The sequence below is a fragment of the Myiozetetes cayanensis genome, unplaced genomic scaffold (assembly GCF_022539395.1).
Source record: "Myiozetetes cayanensis isolate MyiCay16 unplaced genomic scaffold, myiCay2020 scf13, whole genome shotgun sequence".
NCBI lineage: Eukaryota > Metazoa > Chordata > Aves > Passeriformes > Tyrannidae > Myiozetetes > Myiozetetes cayanensis.
Genome location: NW_026086937.1, coordinates 16,842,166 through 16,857,078, shown reverse-complemented (window position 1 = coordinate 16,857,078; position 14,913 = coordinate 16,842,166).

The following is a 14,913-nucleotide window of genomic DNA, read 5'->3' as shown; positions in this document are numbered from 1 at the left end:
GAGCCAGCCCGAGCTAATGGGAGTGAGAACAAAGGGCTCTCCTGACATCAAAGCATCTCTGGAGTGCTGAGGTCTCAACTCCCCCCTGTTACAGGGGCTTGGGGATGTGCCCTGAGCACTGACCTGCTCTCCTCCCATTCCCACTTACGGAACTGCTTGCTGATTCATGTGAGTAGGAGGAAAGAAAGAGGATCCTTTGGGAGATTTTTTTTCCCTCGGAATTAACCTTTCTCTGAGAGGGTGGACATCAAAGTGAAGCAAGTGGGCAGTAGGATAGCTAACATCTAAGACCTGTGGTGGTGCTGGAGAAAAAAGACTCAGCAAGAAGATACAGATGACAAATGGTAATGAAAGATTTGGGAATGCTGCACCTCTACAAGAAAAAAATAGGAAAGGGAGAGAGGGGTTTTCCCAGGCCAAAAGCTACTCTGCCTCTTCATGTAGTTTGTGTAGCTGTCCAGACAGGAGACAAAAAGGGCACCAGGATATGGAAGGTGTATGTTCAACAGGCATATTTAATAAGCATCCCCCTAAAAAGCAGAATTCCTCGCAGCTTATGCTCTGCATTGATGTCACTTTTTTCACCAAGGGCTGTTTCCCAGGAGCTGCCCTGGTAACCCCGTGGTCTGTGCCACAGGCCAGAGATTGTGGTAGTGGTTAGACTGGACTAACAGCAGGGCTCATCCCTAGTTGTGATCTAATCCACTGAAGTTTGTGCAAGCTTAAGCCAAAAGTTAAGCTCGGGATGGTTTAGGAAAAGCCTAGACTGGAAGCACAAAACAAGCATCTTGAAAGCAAAATGAGGTTTAACTACAGCTGATGATCCAACTTTCAAGAAGATAAATTACTTTGCAAAAAGACTGGTACAGCCAAGCCCCTTTTCAATTACAGAAAGCTAACTCAATCAGTTCCTATTCTTTTTACATAGATCTGCTGGGTTTAAATGAATGTGCATAATATGGGGTCCATTTATTTCCAAGAACATTGCAGTGAAAGTTGCTTTATGGATTCACTGCAAAATCCTGAGTAAAGAAAAAAAATCAATAGAAAATATCCACCTTCCTTAAAAATAAAAGCCATTTTTCACCCTAAAGTTCAATTCATTTTGCTCTGGCACTTACTGACTTTGATTAAGACCCTTTCAATATTTGTGAAGGGGCTTTGCTCCAACCAGCCTGGCTGAAGTCTCTAATCCTTAAGCCACAGGAGTATCCACAGAAGTGGAGGGACTTTGATGGGGTGTGTGGGGAAATCACAAAGCTGAAGCTCATCTCTGCAAGTGAAGGTGACAGCTGTTTTATTGTTCTCGATGAGGAGTGGGGCTGTCTGTGATTGTCCTCGTTGCTTACATTGCAGCATCAGCTCCAGCTCTTGTACTGCCCCCCAGTAGGAACAGTGAACAGCATAGATTTGGGAGGACTGACTCAGGAAAATTGGCCAGCCCAGTCCAACCTGTGGTCTCCAGATCCCTCTGAGCTTTCCTGCAACAACCTGACTTTGAGACATGCTCTAGGGGTTGGGGGTTTTGTGGGCCCAGCAGAACTGAGTCATTGAAGTGCTGGTGCAAGTCCTGAGGCAATGAGCTCAACAAGGGCCTTGGGAGCAGAACAATCCACTTGGTCTCGCTTACTTAAATATTTTGCTTTGGTTCAGCAAAGAAAAGAGGCCTCAACAGTTTTGGCAGCATCTGTCACAACAATACTGGGCAGCACGTCTGTTGTTTGAGATCTAAGCATGAGTCACTGGCACTCTGGGAGGTGGGTGGGTACCAGCAGGAAGCAGGAGGCTCTGCCAGCTCTGTTTTATCTCTTTCAAGGACTAGCCTGGCTCAACCAGACTTATTGGCCAGCAGAGGGGATGGTTTTCATTGCTAGGCAGCTGTAAGCAGGTGCTTGTGCTTACTCAGAAATAAGACATGAAATGAGAGGTTTTGAGGTCTCTTTGAGCTGCTCACTCCCCTGTGTGTTCCAACATAAGCAGGATGGCTCCTGATAAGGGCTGGGCTGTATGAAGGTGCAGGACCCTCGTACAGGGAGTTAATACTGTTTCTGTGTGTGCTGGGGTATCTCTGCAAGACAAGGGAAGCAAATAGTGAAAGTACCAAACAGATCCTGTGCTTGTAGTGAACCTGACATTATCGTGTGTCTGTGTACAGAGTGAATGGAAAATGTCAGGTGAAGGCAAAAGCACCTGTATATTTACTTCATCTAGTTTCAGGTGATGGCAGATGAACCAGGTGCAGGCAAGAACAGCAGCATGCTCTGTAGACAACTGGCTCTTTTCAAAATGCTTACATTTTTTTGCAAAGAAAGTCACAAATAACTTCAGGTTGAATTAGTATTTGGAGATAAATATTTTACTAAATTTCTTGAGATTTCCTTGACTGGAAAAAAAATCCACAAACTCAGCATTAAAAATTATACCTCTTACCTTTGATATAGCGTTTTTTCATTCCCTTTTGTTGGTGTTAAGTAGGAGGTCAGAAAAGAAGCACAAAGGAGCAAATGATGTCCCAAGACGATTTACAAACCTGACAGCAAAGCTAAATATACAACTCAGATCACTCGAGACCCTGTCTATATGAAAGTCAGTTGTCCACGAATTATATCAAGAAACTAATTAAACATTGCTCCTCAGCTGTTATAAATGAAGATATAATTGTGTTTTTTAGTAACAAGTGCCTCATATCTGACAGGTAAAGCTATCTCTGGGGTTGGTGAGGATAGATGTCTCAGATTAATTATCAGCCAACTTGCAGATTAATGTGGGAAAGTGTCTACACTGGCCTTAAAAATGTGTGACTACTTTACATTAATTGGCAGTCAATTAAACTGTGGTAAAAAGTGCCCAGAGTGGACACACTCAGAGGAAAAGAATTCACTCTGCATGCTCTATATGTTAATTTAAAATCACTATAACAGTCATTTCAAAGCGAAGTCTTTCCCAGCGTGACTGAGGATTAATCTTCATTCACATTCCAAGGGGGATAAGTACATTGCTGTTAAATAAAGCCGTTTTCCAGTTTCCCAAGCTGAAGAAAGAGTTGTGACCTTTCTGTCAGAATATGTATCACAATTTTGGGTTTTAAGTGACCAGTCTTTGAAGTTCTCCTGAGGAGACTCCCCACCAGACCTTGCAATGTAACTGGAAAACCCTTCTCAGGATGAGGATTTCCCCTCATCTCCCACCTTTCCTTTGGAAGGCAGGTGAGTTACTCAAGGTTAGAGAGGAAACTCTCTTCTCTTCCATGAGATGGCTTCTGAGCACCGAGAGTTCATTTTTCTCATCCTGCTCAGAAAATTGAAAAGCTCAGCAGATAAAAAGTGTGAAATAAGAATTAACAACCAAACAAGGGGCTGTATATATTTTACTGCAAGAGCTTTCATGGGGGCACTAAGGGGTTTTTGCTTTATTGCGAATTGTTATTACGTAAAATATGTGGATTACTTTTAGACCCTTTTCTTCATTCTTTACCTCAAAAAAAGACGTGCATTAACAATGCTCTCAGCCATTAGGGAATCACTTTGTATGTCTGAAATTAATGTAAATTGAAATCAGCGCTTCAGGTGCTGAGATGGAGTTTGAAGTTTTCTGTGATGTGAAGCAAAGAAAGCTGAAAAAGCACGGAGATACTCATCGAAATGGGCCATTTTAGCTGCACGGCTTTTTCTATTTTCAAAAGGCAGTAGAGGTGAGATTATCGCAGCAGTTAAGAGAAGAAAGTGAAGTTTCGTTGAGCTGGCACATCTAGATAAATTAAATCTGGTTGTGAGACGTAAATGAATAAAGACAGCAGAGACGTGGAGATGGAAGGGAGGGGGTGGTGATTGCTACTCCCCTTCCTGTTCCTGAATCCCCATCTCCTGCTCTGACAGGCAGTCCTGGCTAAATGTCCAAGTGAAACACAGAATGGTTTGTGTTAGAAGGCACCTTAAAGGTCGCCTCGTTACAATCCCTCTGCCACAGGCAGGGCTACCATCCATTAGATCAGGTCACTCAGGGCCCTGTTCAACCTGGCCTTGAACACCTGGTGAAGTGGTATCTGGGAACTATTCTTGTATTTTGTGGCAGCTCACATTGTCTATCCTGCAGGAAAAGTCCTGGTTGTCCATATTTACTGGTGTTTTCCCACTGGACAGTGCTTGGGTGACTGAGGCTTATCCTTCAATATGCTGTAAAGAGGTTCATAAATAAGACTGAGGTTCCTCTCCAGCAGCAACATGAGCAAGCTCCATCACATTTAGATACTTCTGTCTTTTAATTAATGCTAATAGGTTCATTCTGGTCTGGAGCTGACTGCTTTACCTCCATGGACCAGCTGCTGGCAGCCCTTGAAAACCCTCTGGCAGCGTAGCATTAGCTGCACTCCTTCATCCAGATGCTCACTGCATCCAAGGAAGCGAAAAATATAGATTAAAAGGTCACTTTTCCACATGGACAACTGCTATCCTTGCCAAGAGGGTCTTCTATCATGTCAGATAAGGAAAACGGAGAGAGGAGGTGAAGTATAGAGCTCCAAGGGGAAATAATCCTCACTCCAGTGTTATGGGCAAAGAACAGGTTTCTGTCTGCCTCCATTTCCCACATACAGAATTAATTCAAGTCTACCACATGGGTGAAAAACACAATAGACTAGAAACTAGTCAGGAGTTTAAATAGTGCAAATGTAATATAAGCTTTGGGGACAGAGGAAGATAGGCGGCAGCCTGAGTTTGCACAGTAGAAAACAGACCTTTCAGAGGTCTTTATTAGATTGGGGAAGGATGTTAGGAGCAAACTGCCAGTGCTAAGTAATTTTCTGTTCTAAGGCATAGGAGGTTTATAACAGCCCCATGTGCTTTGGTTTAGATCATTTAGTCTGTTTTGCTAGCAAATACCACCATGTGCTGAGAAGCTAATTTTTAGAAAACCTTGGTAGAGTCATCAGGGAGCCAGGTTTGTTCTGTTTGTTCTGTGCTTTAACTTCATCAAAACGCATTGGTGGTTCCTTCCTTTTTTTTTTTTCCTTTTTTTTTTTTTTTTTGGACTGAGGTACTGCAAATACTCTGATCCCAATCTGAAGAAACAATCTCACACAGCAAACACGAGCTGCATTCCCCGGTACCTGCACTGCACTATCCCGCTTCCCGCTTGGCAGGTGCTTCGGAAGAGTCATGATGACACATCCATCATTCCAAACTCCCTTTGTGCCTCCTCAACACCTGCATCAGTTCCTTGACATACTGTGCTTGGAGCTGAGGAAACCGTGTGCTGGCTTTCCAAGCTGCGGCATCCCAGTCACTTATCCTTCGCTCCCGTGTGCTGGAATTGGCCTTGGAAACCTGCAGGTCTTAATTTCCAGCCCAACATCTGGTGAAAGTTCACTGCATGCCAAGGTCACTACAGCCCTCAGCATCCAGCACAGAGGAAAAAGGAGAGAAACCCCACCATTTCTGTGGATGCAATTACCTTTCTGACACTTTCCAGTTATTCATTTGATTGGAACAGGGCAATTAAACCAGCTGTGCTGGGTCTGTTGTTTCAGGAGAGCCTCCTTTTCCTCCTCCTCCTCCAGCATTTCAGAGCCTGTGATCACCAGTGGATGCTACCCAAGCCCACGGGGTCTGGCTCCTGTCCATGATCCCACCCAGCCTCTCAGGACTGGTTCACTTCAAAGAATTCAAACAAACAACAGAGCATGGCTGTGCTGTGCCTAATTGATAGGAATGTTAGGAGACCGATCATAATTTGAATGCTAATTAAGAAAGATAGTTATTGACTTTAATGGGAGACAGAGCAGGCTCTTGCACATCTACCAAATAATGAGAAGGTGCTGGGGTTGCTGTCAGTGCTGGGGGAACCATCACAACAATAATGTGGTGAGAAAAATGCAGCTTCCTTTCAATAAACCTTTGACAGGAGCAAGAAAGGCACTAAAGGAGAAAGGACTTTCTGTTCCCAGTCCTGGGAAGTTAACCAGTTTCTTTCCATGCATTTTACTGTTGTTATAACAGCACTTACAAACCCCAGTAAACAGAAATATGGATTTGTTAGGAGGCCACCCAGCCCTAAGTTACATGGATAACTGATTAAGCTTAATTTACATAAGCATTAATATGCTTGTTTAAAATATCATTCTCTCCTCACTGACAGCACCCAAAATTCTCTATTAGTAAAATTTTGGTAAGAAAATTCTTTACTTTAGTAGCTTTAGTATGAGCTGAGATCAGCCCTTGTCTGATAGCACTAATACTTCAGCACTCAGCATCCAAATATCAACGTGTGGTCCATGACTTTAGGGAAGTTTAGAGAGAACATTGTTTTACAGAGATATTTGGAACTAAGTAGTTGGTTTCCAAATATCTTGCCCCAAAATTTAATGCCGTAGGATTTCTCTTGACTCTCATTTTTACTTTTCTCAATTCATCTTTGATTTATTGCTCCCTTTTTTAATATCAGAGGGGAAGGGGAGGAGGAATGGTGTGTCCAAATTCCACCCTATCAAGGTCCTCACAATCTAATAGGATCTCAAAAATCCATAAAATTGACCATCGCCTTTCAGCTGCAAAATCCACACCACATGCCAAGAATTACCACAACCATAAAAACTTCTCCATCTTTATTGCCAAAGAGCCTATTGATTCATTGCAAAGTTTCCCAGGAATGTTTGTATTTGTGCACACAACTCCATGAGCGTTGACCATAGAGGGTGGAAAATCTCCAAGCCACCTTTTTTCCCAAATTAGATTTTTCAGCTGAATCATTAGGACTGTACTCTGATTTTCAGTGCTGGCGCTGGCATTTTTATGAAGGTGGCTTTGGCTTATTAACAGAGCATATTGAAACCAGCTTGTTGATTTTCCCCTCCTTTTTTTCACTCCATTATACCAAAGGACATTTATTACTTTTTGATAAAGGATGCACACCCCTCCCTTAGGAGAGGGGCACTGAAGCAGGACGAGATGGCTCCTGCCTTTGTGCACCGTCTCCAGAGTAACTGGGGAAGGGCAGGAGCTGTAGTGTAATCATTCAGTGGAGTGACAAAACACAGGGCTGAAGAAAAAAAGCTTAGATTAAATAATTCTTCGATGTCCCTTATGTCTTCATCTATTTCTCAAAAGGCATTATGTGCAAAGCAGAAAATGGTATTACTTTTTTGTATTAATAGAAGAGATGAATCATCTAATGCCATTCAACAGTTGGAACTAATATCAAGATTCAGGTTTCCCAGCTGGCTGTAAGAGAGACAGGAAATAAAGTGCATAGATCAAAAGATGTTCACGTTTTGGGGAAAATCCATGTCCAGTCCTTCAGTCTGTCACTTCCTCTCATCTTAGAAATCAAAGATCTTCCTTTAAAGCCTTCAAATTTAATTCTTGTTCTCCTGAACACTAAACATCCAGATGAAGCATTTTCAGGATGTTCAAGGAGGGCAGTGTGGGCTTGCTGCCATGTAGCCAGCCTCCAAAAACCCAACAAAACCTCTGGAAGGATAATGATTGGGTTCTTCAGGGTGTTTATAGCAACCCATCAGTCCAACAGCAATCTCCTGGCATCGCCACAAAGGCTGCAAAGAGCCAGGTGCTGTTCCAAGGGCACAGCCCACCAGCCCAGCGTGCCAAGGACTGGCTGTTCTGTGGAGTGGGGACCACCTCCCACAGCTCACTGGCACCCAGGGACCTGGCAGGATCTCCAGACCTCTCTGGCAGGAAGGGTGAAAATTGTCTCTGGAGCAAGACATTCTCTCTGATAATGCCAAATTGCTTTCCAAAGGTCTGTGCTTTCTGGGATGTGCACTCAGGAGTATGGGTAGATTAAAGACTGAGGTGGCTCCTCCCTATGAAAAGTTCTTCTCCCACATCTCCGAGAGGCTGCCTGGCCACCACTTCTGTCTGTGCACCACTGATACCCGAATAACCACAAGAAGTGGCACCAAATTGTTGGTACCAGTTTGTTCTCATAAATTAGACCACGAAGCACAGCAAAGTAGGAGCTGTGGTTCAGCTGTTCCTGCTGCAGAGGTGGCACTCTAGGTACAGATGCTACAGCCAGCTGTGTTTAATCCACCCACATAATCACCCAGCTTTTTGGGAAAAAGCCTGGATGTGAGCCCCTGAGTCCAGGACATTATGACTAATCATGAGAGGGGAAATGGAGGGAACAGCACGCAGGAGGGGTATGAGTAGTACAGTCTCCAGAGCAGGAAGAATTAATTGCTTGCATCCTAATTCTTTGCAAGGTGTGGAAGTCAATGTGAGGGAAGGATGCCCACATCTTCCTGCAGAATGCAGGTGGGTAAAGCCAGGGTCACCTTTCACAGCAAAACTTCATAGAAATTAGATGACAGCCCAACCGTGCTAAGAGTTTCTCCACATCAGAGGTTTTGAATTGCAGCAGAATAATTCCAGCATCTGTAATTAGCGCTTCCATTAAATTCTCATTGCTCTCATATTAATTTCAGGAGTTTGGAACTGTCAGAAGCATTATTAAGGGATGCTATCCTTGTCAGGAGCTGCAAATAAAAGTTGAGCTCCTGATTAAAACTTTAGGGCAGCCCTCATTATCTTCTGCATCAGAAGAGCAGTTTTTTGGGCTACTCTTTCAGTCAGTACTGTTTCGTTACGGAGGATCCCTAATTATTTCTGCCTCGGAGCTATTTTAAAAAAAATAAGAGACAATTTGCTTTTCACATGCTCCTCTGTGAAGCCAAACACAAAAATTCCCATTTGTTTTCGGAGCTGGAAATACCCTGTGACAGCAGGAAGGTGCTGGAAGGAGTCACTGTTGAGTTTTCCAAATTACCTACCAACTGGACCAACGAAGGCACTGGAAGGTGTAAGTCCCACATGGATACTTAACCTTCCTCACCTCCAGCAGCTACTGTTTGGAGGGTTGAATAACATTTATTGAATCTTATTTTTCCATATTTTTCCATACATACAGACAATTCAGAGCATTTTTTTTTTAACTCTGGGCAGTAAACAAAGAAACTGGCTCTTATTCCAGTCAGCTGCCGAATGCTTTTTCCTCTGTCTGATGCCGAACATCTCTGACGACTGAGTTCTGTATTCCCTTGGTTACTTTTTAATTACATTGCAATAAAATTGCAAGCAATCTAATTTTGCCAGACGAAGCCCAGGGACTCTGAGGAAGGTGATGGGGGTCCAGCTATTTCACACACTAATTACACTCGCACAGGCCCTGTAATACTGTGCTATTTTTATTCATTCATGAAAAAAAAAAAATCCCTCTCTCATCTAGATCTGAGTGACTGCTATTTCATTCTCAAAAATAGTCAATGCACTCTTCATTTCCCAAAAAACAGCTGCCCTCTTCTGTTTCCAGGGGATATTACCACCTTTCAAAATCCTAATGGGTGTGCTGTTGAAATCAAAACAAAATACCATCACCCTGCCTGCCTCAAAACAACAACCCAATCTCAATAAAGCACTGCCACCTTTCTTAAAACCTCTGAAAAGGGGGCAATATTAAATAAGAGCTTGAAATATGGCTATAAGGAGGGAATTGTTTGGGATTTCTAAAAGTATGTCTGCAGTGCCATCAGGAGGTGTGATCACAGCATAGGAAGGCTGGACTGAGCCGAGGCCAAGGTGGCTGGGTTAGGGAGCACAGCCATCAGGACAGACAGACACTGGTGCATGGATGTGGGGACAGGCATCCCACACACACCTCTACAGAGACGTCAGCATCCTGACGGCTCCAGGCACCTGTAAGAACCCCCACAAGGTGTGGCCAACTCTGCAACCACCCCTCCAGCTGCAGCCAGAACTTCAGAGCCCTAACCCTGCTGAGATCTGATGGGAATTCTGCATCCAGGAGGCTCAAACACATGGAAACATGTAGTCTTCTAAGGGGCTACAAGGCTTTTTTAATTTTTTTCTCTTTATTTTATTTTTTTGGTAATTAGGAAACCACAGCCTGAATCTGCAGTGGGTGTGAGGCTGGTCAGTGCTGCCCAAGCAGCACATCATGGCCCACAGCAAAGCTGCTGGACCTGCAGGGAGGTGGCAAAAACGGAGCCTGGGAAGGTGGATACCAACTAATATGAGTTATTTTTGAGTTATGAATTACTGTGACCCATTTCCTCCAAAACTTGCCTCAGTTCTCTATTGTTCTCAATTTTCCAGTTACTAAAGCCATTCCTCCAGGGAATAAAGATTAAATACTCGTTAGAGCATTTCAGGAAGGTGACTCGTCATCTCACACCATCATTGCTCACTTGTCTCCTCTACCTCATAAAATGTACCATAAAAATGCCTGAGCTGCCCTAGTAAAGAAGGATCAAGCACATCACTGCATTTCCATGGACATTCACCACAGTCAGATTTGCCAATCATGTATTACACCTTGAATCTTACTTATTTCCTTGAAACAGTAATGGACCCCAGTCACCCCACACTTGCTCTTTCCCCAGAGGGATAGAAAAAAATTCTCCTGAGACAGAGAAACATCACAGCTTCACTAAGGTCCCACTAAAAAAAACCAAACCAAAACAAAAACAACAACAACAAACACCAACAAACCAGTGGCTCAAATAGGTGAAGATGGAGATGGAGCAAACAGCTGCTCCCCCTTCTCTGCCCCTAAGGAAGGCTGGGCATGAGGATGCTGATTAAAAAATGGCCTCTTATTGTGAATGTGAAAATCTTTGCTAAGCAATAGAGCTTGCCTGGAATTAGGGCACCTGGTTTTGTACATGTGCTTCAAATGAACGAGATTGTCCCCCAAAATACTACATTTCATCACCAGTTTAACTTCACAGCAAGAAATTCCACTGCAGTTGGCTATTTGAGTTTAGAAAGGTAATAACATAAAGGTAGAAAAAAGAGGAGTGAATCTAGGTGGCTGTACCTCTCCTGAGCTCAGCTCTGGACTGGCACAGCCCTGGCCTCTCACAGCTCCTGTTTTGTTTCTCCTTTCACAGACTTTTTGTGTGCACCCCTTGACTTTCAACATTTCCCTGCATTCTCAGAGAGAGATTTCCATGCTTTGAGGGTGTAAAAGTTAAACTTTGGAAGGAGCCTCAAAGCACACAAAGCAGATGAAGAGCTGACACTCGTTTAGCCCTTCAAAGGCTTCATTTCTGCAAGGTGACAGTTTGCTTTGGTCATACTATAAGTTCAGGGAAGCAAAATGCTGCAGACATGATTCTTCCACAGGGCTATGGTGGGAACCAGCTGTATTGGGTTAAAGGCAGCGTTTCCAACACAGATAAGTAGTTTCTAATAAACAGAAATTGGAAAAGCCTCCAGCATCGAAATAATATTAGAGATTGAATCCTTCTGGGAAAGACATGTGATATTTGTCTGGAAAAATTGCTGACAGCCCTCCGACACTGTAATTGTAGGACATTAAGTTTCATCCCAAATGCCAAACATTAAGTGATGCTCCTGTATGATGTGACATAGCTTCACTTCCTTCTGGAGGAAATCTAAATCATCTTCAGCAGCACCTGCTGAGCGCTGGGTGACCTCAGCCAGTCTCCAGGAAGACATTCAAATATTTGCAATTTGACTGTGGCACTGCAGCGTTGAGATGATGGGTTTCTATGTGGAACATGCAGCTTGGGACTGGAACCAGTAGTGCAACCTGGGAGCAACAGGGGACTGTAGTCTTTAATTTTGGTGTAGATAGTTAGGTAACCCCAGCTCTGTGTAGGTAACTGCCCTGGATATTTCTAGCCAGGCTCAAAGGCTACAACTGCAGTAGCACAACCACATGTTGATGACCCTCCCTGTAGGGTTAAATTTTGTAAAAGACTGATTCATTTGGGGGTTCATTCAAAGATAGCTTGCCATCAGATTTATAAAAAATGCTACAGCAATTTAAAATGTCTGCTGAGATTTATGAAAACACCCAAGCAGATTAAGGTGACAAATGTTTTTAAATGTTGCTCATAACCTATGCCAGTCTTGTGTCTGAGGGTTGGCAGGATCACCCAAGGGAACTTCAAATTTTCTATCTCTTTGTTTCCACTCTTATGTCTTCCACCAATGATTACTTTCCCTTCTGGGACGTGTACATAATATTCTCTTTTAAGAATGATAGCCTATGATCTGGACCAAAGGTGCATCTTTGGGTCCTGATAATTTAGGGACACATGCTCTGATTTGGAAGACCTGTGCTGTATTCACTGTGGGAATATTATGTTGTATGCCAATGACAATAAATGCTGGCTGGCATTTTATAACCTCAAAGCTCTCATGAGCCATTGCAGGGAGCTTGGCTGCTCATCCATTTACCATGCAGTTTGTTAAGTGGGCAGCCTGACAGTCGCAGTAACACAGCTTCACTTTCTCCTAACAGCTTTAGGACATCGTTTCTTAAATCAAGACAAAGCCTTTGAAGTTAGTGAGTGGAGAAGGCAACGCTGGCTTTGCTATCTCAATCAGAAATGCAAGTTGAAAGTATGCATGCTAATTGCCAGGACTGATGCCATATAATTAGCATATATAGTTTGTACCCAAATTAAGAACTCCTCCCTTGCGAAGCTTATTATGCCCTAATATACAGCCAGCACATGTAGACACATAGCTGTGCTCTGCCCCACCTTTGCACTTCTCAGCAGCTGTGAGGAGCCCTGTGAAGATCAATTCTAATCTAGATTAACAAGGTGTCTGCAGAGATCTGTCCCACGTGTCAGACACTGGGCAATGCAGGAAAGGACTCCAGGCTGATGCAACTGTCTGTCAAGAAACCTGTTAAGAGGAGAGATGCCATTCCATGCACCCACATCCACCCCGACCTGCCAATGCCTCTCTTCGTGCTCTGTTCACCCGCAGCCTCCAACGCTTCCTTCAAAGCTTCAGGTATGTGGCCACATCTTACATTTTAATAATGCTTGTCATTCTTCTGTGCTGACACCAGGCTAACACACAGCCTTCCCCAAGGACAAGGGCTTAACCCAGCCTGCTGCACTTTGCCTTTGCGGGAAGGGAGCGCAGGGGAAGGCTCAGCCTGCCTGGCTGTGCGGAACGATCCCCGAGCCTCCTGCATCCTGCCTCTTGTCTGGAACTGCAGGAGATCAGCCTCAGGGGAAGGCTAATACAAACGGTCAGCAGCACAGCCCGGATTTAATCAGACATTATTTCAAGGGTATAATTGCAACAAGGCAGCTGAACATCCAGAGTGTGTCTTGGGACCGTGGGATTGGCAAAAGACAGATCGGTACTACCCACTGCTGCCTCCCACTTCTGCCTCCTCAGTTTTCTGTGCCTGGGGTCACCACAACCTTGAAACATCTCTTATTTTTATTTATATTCTTCTTCTGTTACCACTTTTCTTTGTACTTTTCAACAGCATTCATTAGAAATTACTTGGGGGTTACATAATAAAAATCTGAGCTTCACACAAGTAAACAGACTTTTAAATCAAAGTGGTTAAACAAACATTGTAAAAGGTGTCCTATTAATTACACTTCTGTGACTGTGTGACAAGGTAAACCAAAGATAGACTAGCCAGAAACAGACCTTCAAAGCCACAGTCACTGAGAGCAGTCACAAGAGGAGGCATCTTGTGAGAAGCATCCAGCTCTTGTGCCCAGGTACCAGACAGACCAGCAGAATGTACAGCAACCCCTAATCCCACCTGACACAAATAAATGCAATATCCTCAAGACAAAAGGCATTGTTCCTCTGTCTGAATTCAGACCTGCTGATCCAAACATGCTCTGAGTATCACTGTTCCACGAGCAGTAGGTGCTCACCAACCCTTACAAACAGAAGCTACTTGTCCAAGGCTCCCAGGTATTGGGTAGTTTGGCCATTTCCTAATTAAGCCAAACACGCTGCTGCTGAGACGCTGCAAAATGTTAGAGGAGCTGCTGGAAAATGATCTCTCATAATTACTGGACAATACCAAGGAAGAAGAGTCTTTGAAGGGACATGCAAGCACAAACATGGCAGGTCAGAGAAGAGAGCAATGAATCCCTCAAGGCTATTGAGACCACAGCCAGCCCTGCCTTGCACAGAAGCCTCCCCTTCACTGAAACAATCCCTCTATACAAGTTCACACAGAGCAAAAGGACATAAATTACATCTCAGCCCCCAAACTCTCTAGTCAGCTGCAATCAGAGACATTTGGCATCATGATGTTGTTTTTACAAGTCCCTTAATTCTGAAGTATTCTTTCCAGACTCCCAAAAATATTGGGTGTTAATCCATATGTCATCATCTCTTCTGGTGCACATGGATTTGGCCATTTGACTTTACAGAGTTTTTTTCATACCTACATTTCAACTTTTGTGTTTTTCACACTATTGGTCTTGTTGCATTTAGTTAAGTACATAGTCTGGCTTCTTCAGATACAGAATTCCTGCACAGAATTCCACAGACACACCAAAAGCAGCATATTTTATTTACCACGTAACTGTGTTCATTTCTTCCTATAACCCCATAACTTGTTCCTTCCCTCACAGTACCTTTTTTGTACCTTGATACTAAGAAACGAGCCTTAGATTAATACCTTTTTTAACATCTTTATGTGTCCTGCGAACACCTGCCACATTCTGTAGTCTCAGATAATACACTGTGGATAATCTTCCCATCTCTCTTCACACTCCTGTAATTCCACTGACTTTGAACAGCTCTGCTCCTGTTTCACACAGGTAGAGAGAGAGGTGAAGGAAGCCCAGTGGAATAAGGCCAGTCGAGAGTGTGTCATTTACTGAAGGATAGGCCAATGAATCCTCGGTATTATCTGTTACAGCACCTCATTACTATTCCCAAACAGAGAAGCAGCATTCAACCCAAACACTCTAGGAGAACTAGAAGTAGGAATAAAGAGAATTTATGTGAAGGGGACATAAATGAATACAGAAGAGCCTCCAAACCTGTGCTTTGCAAACCCGCATCCTTCACAATCCTCCTAAAAGCTGCTGTTTTTCTACCTCTCCGCTAAGGTCTAATGGCAGAG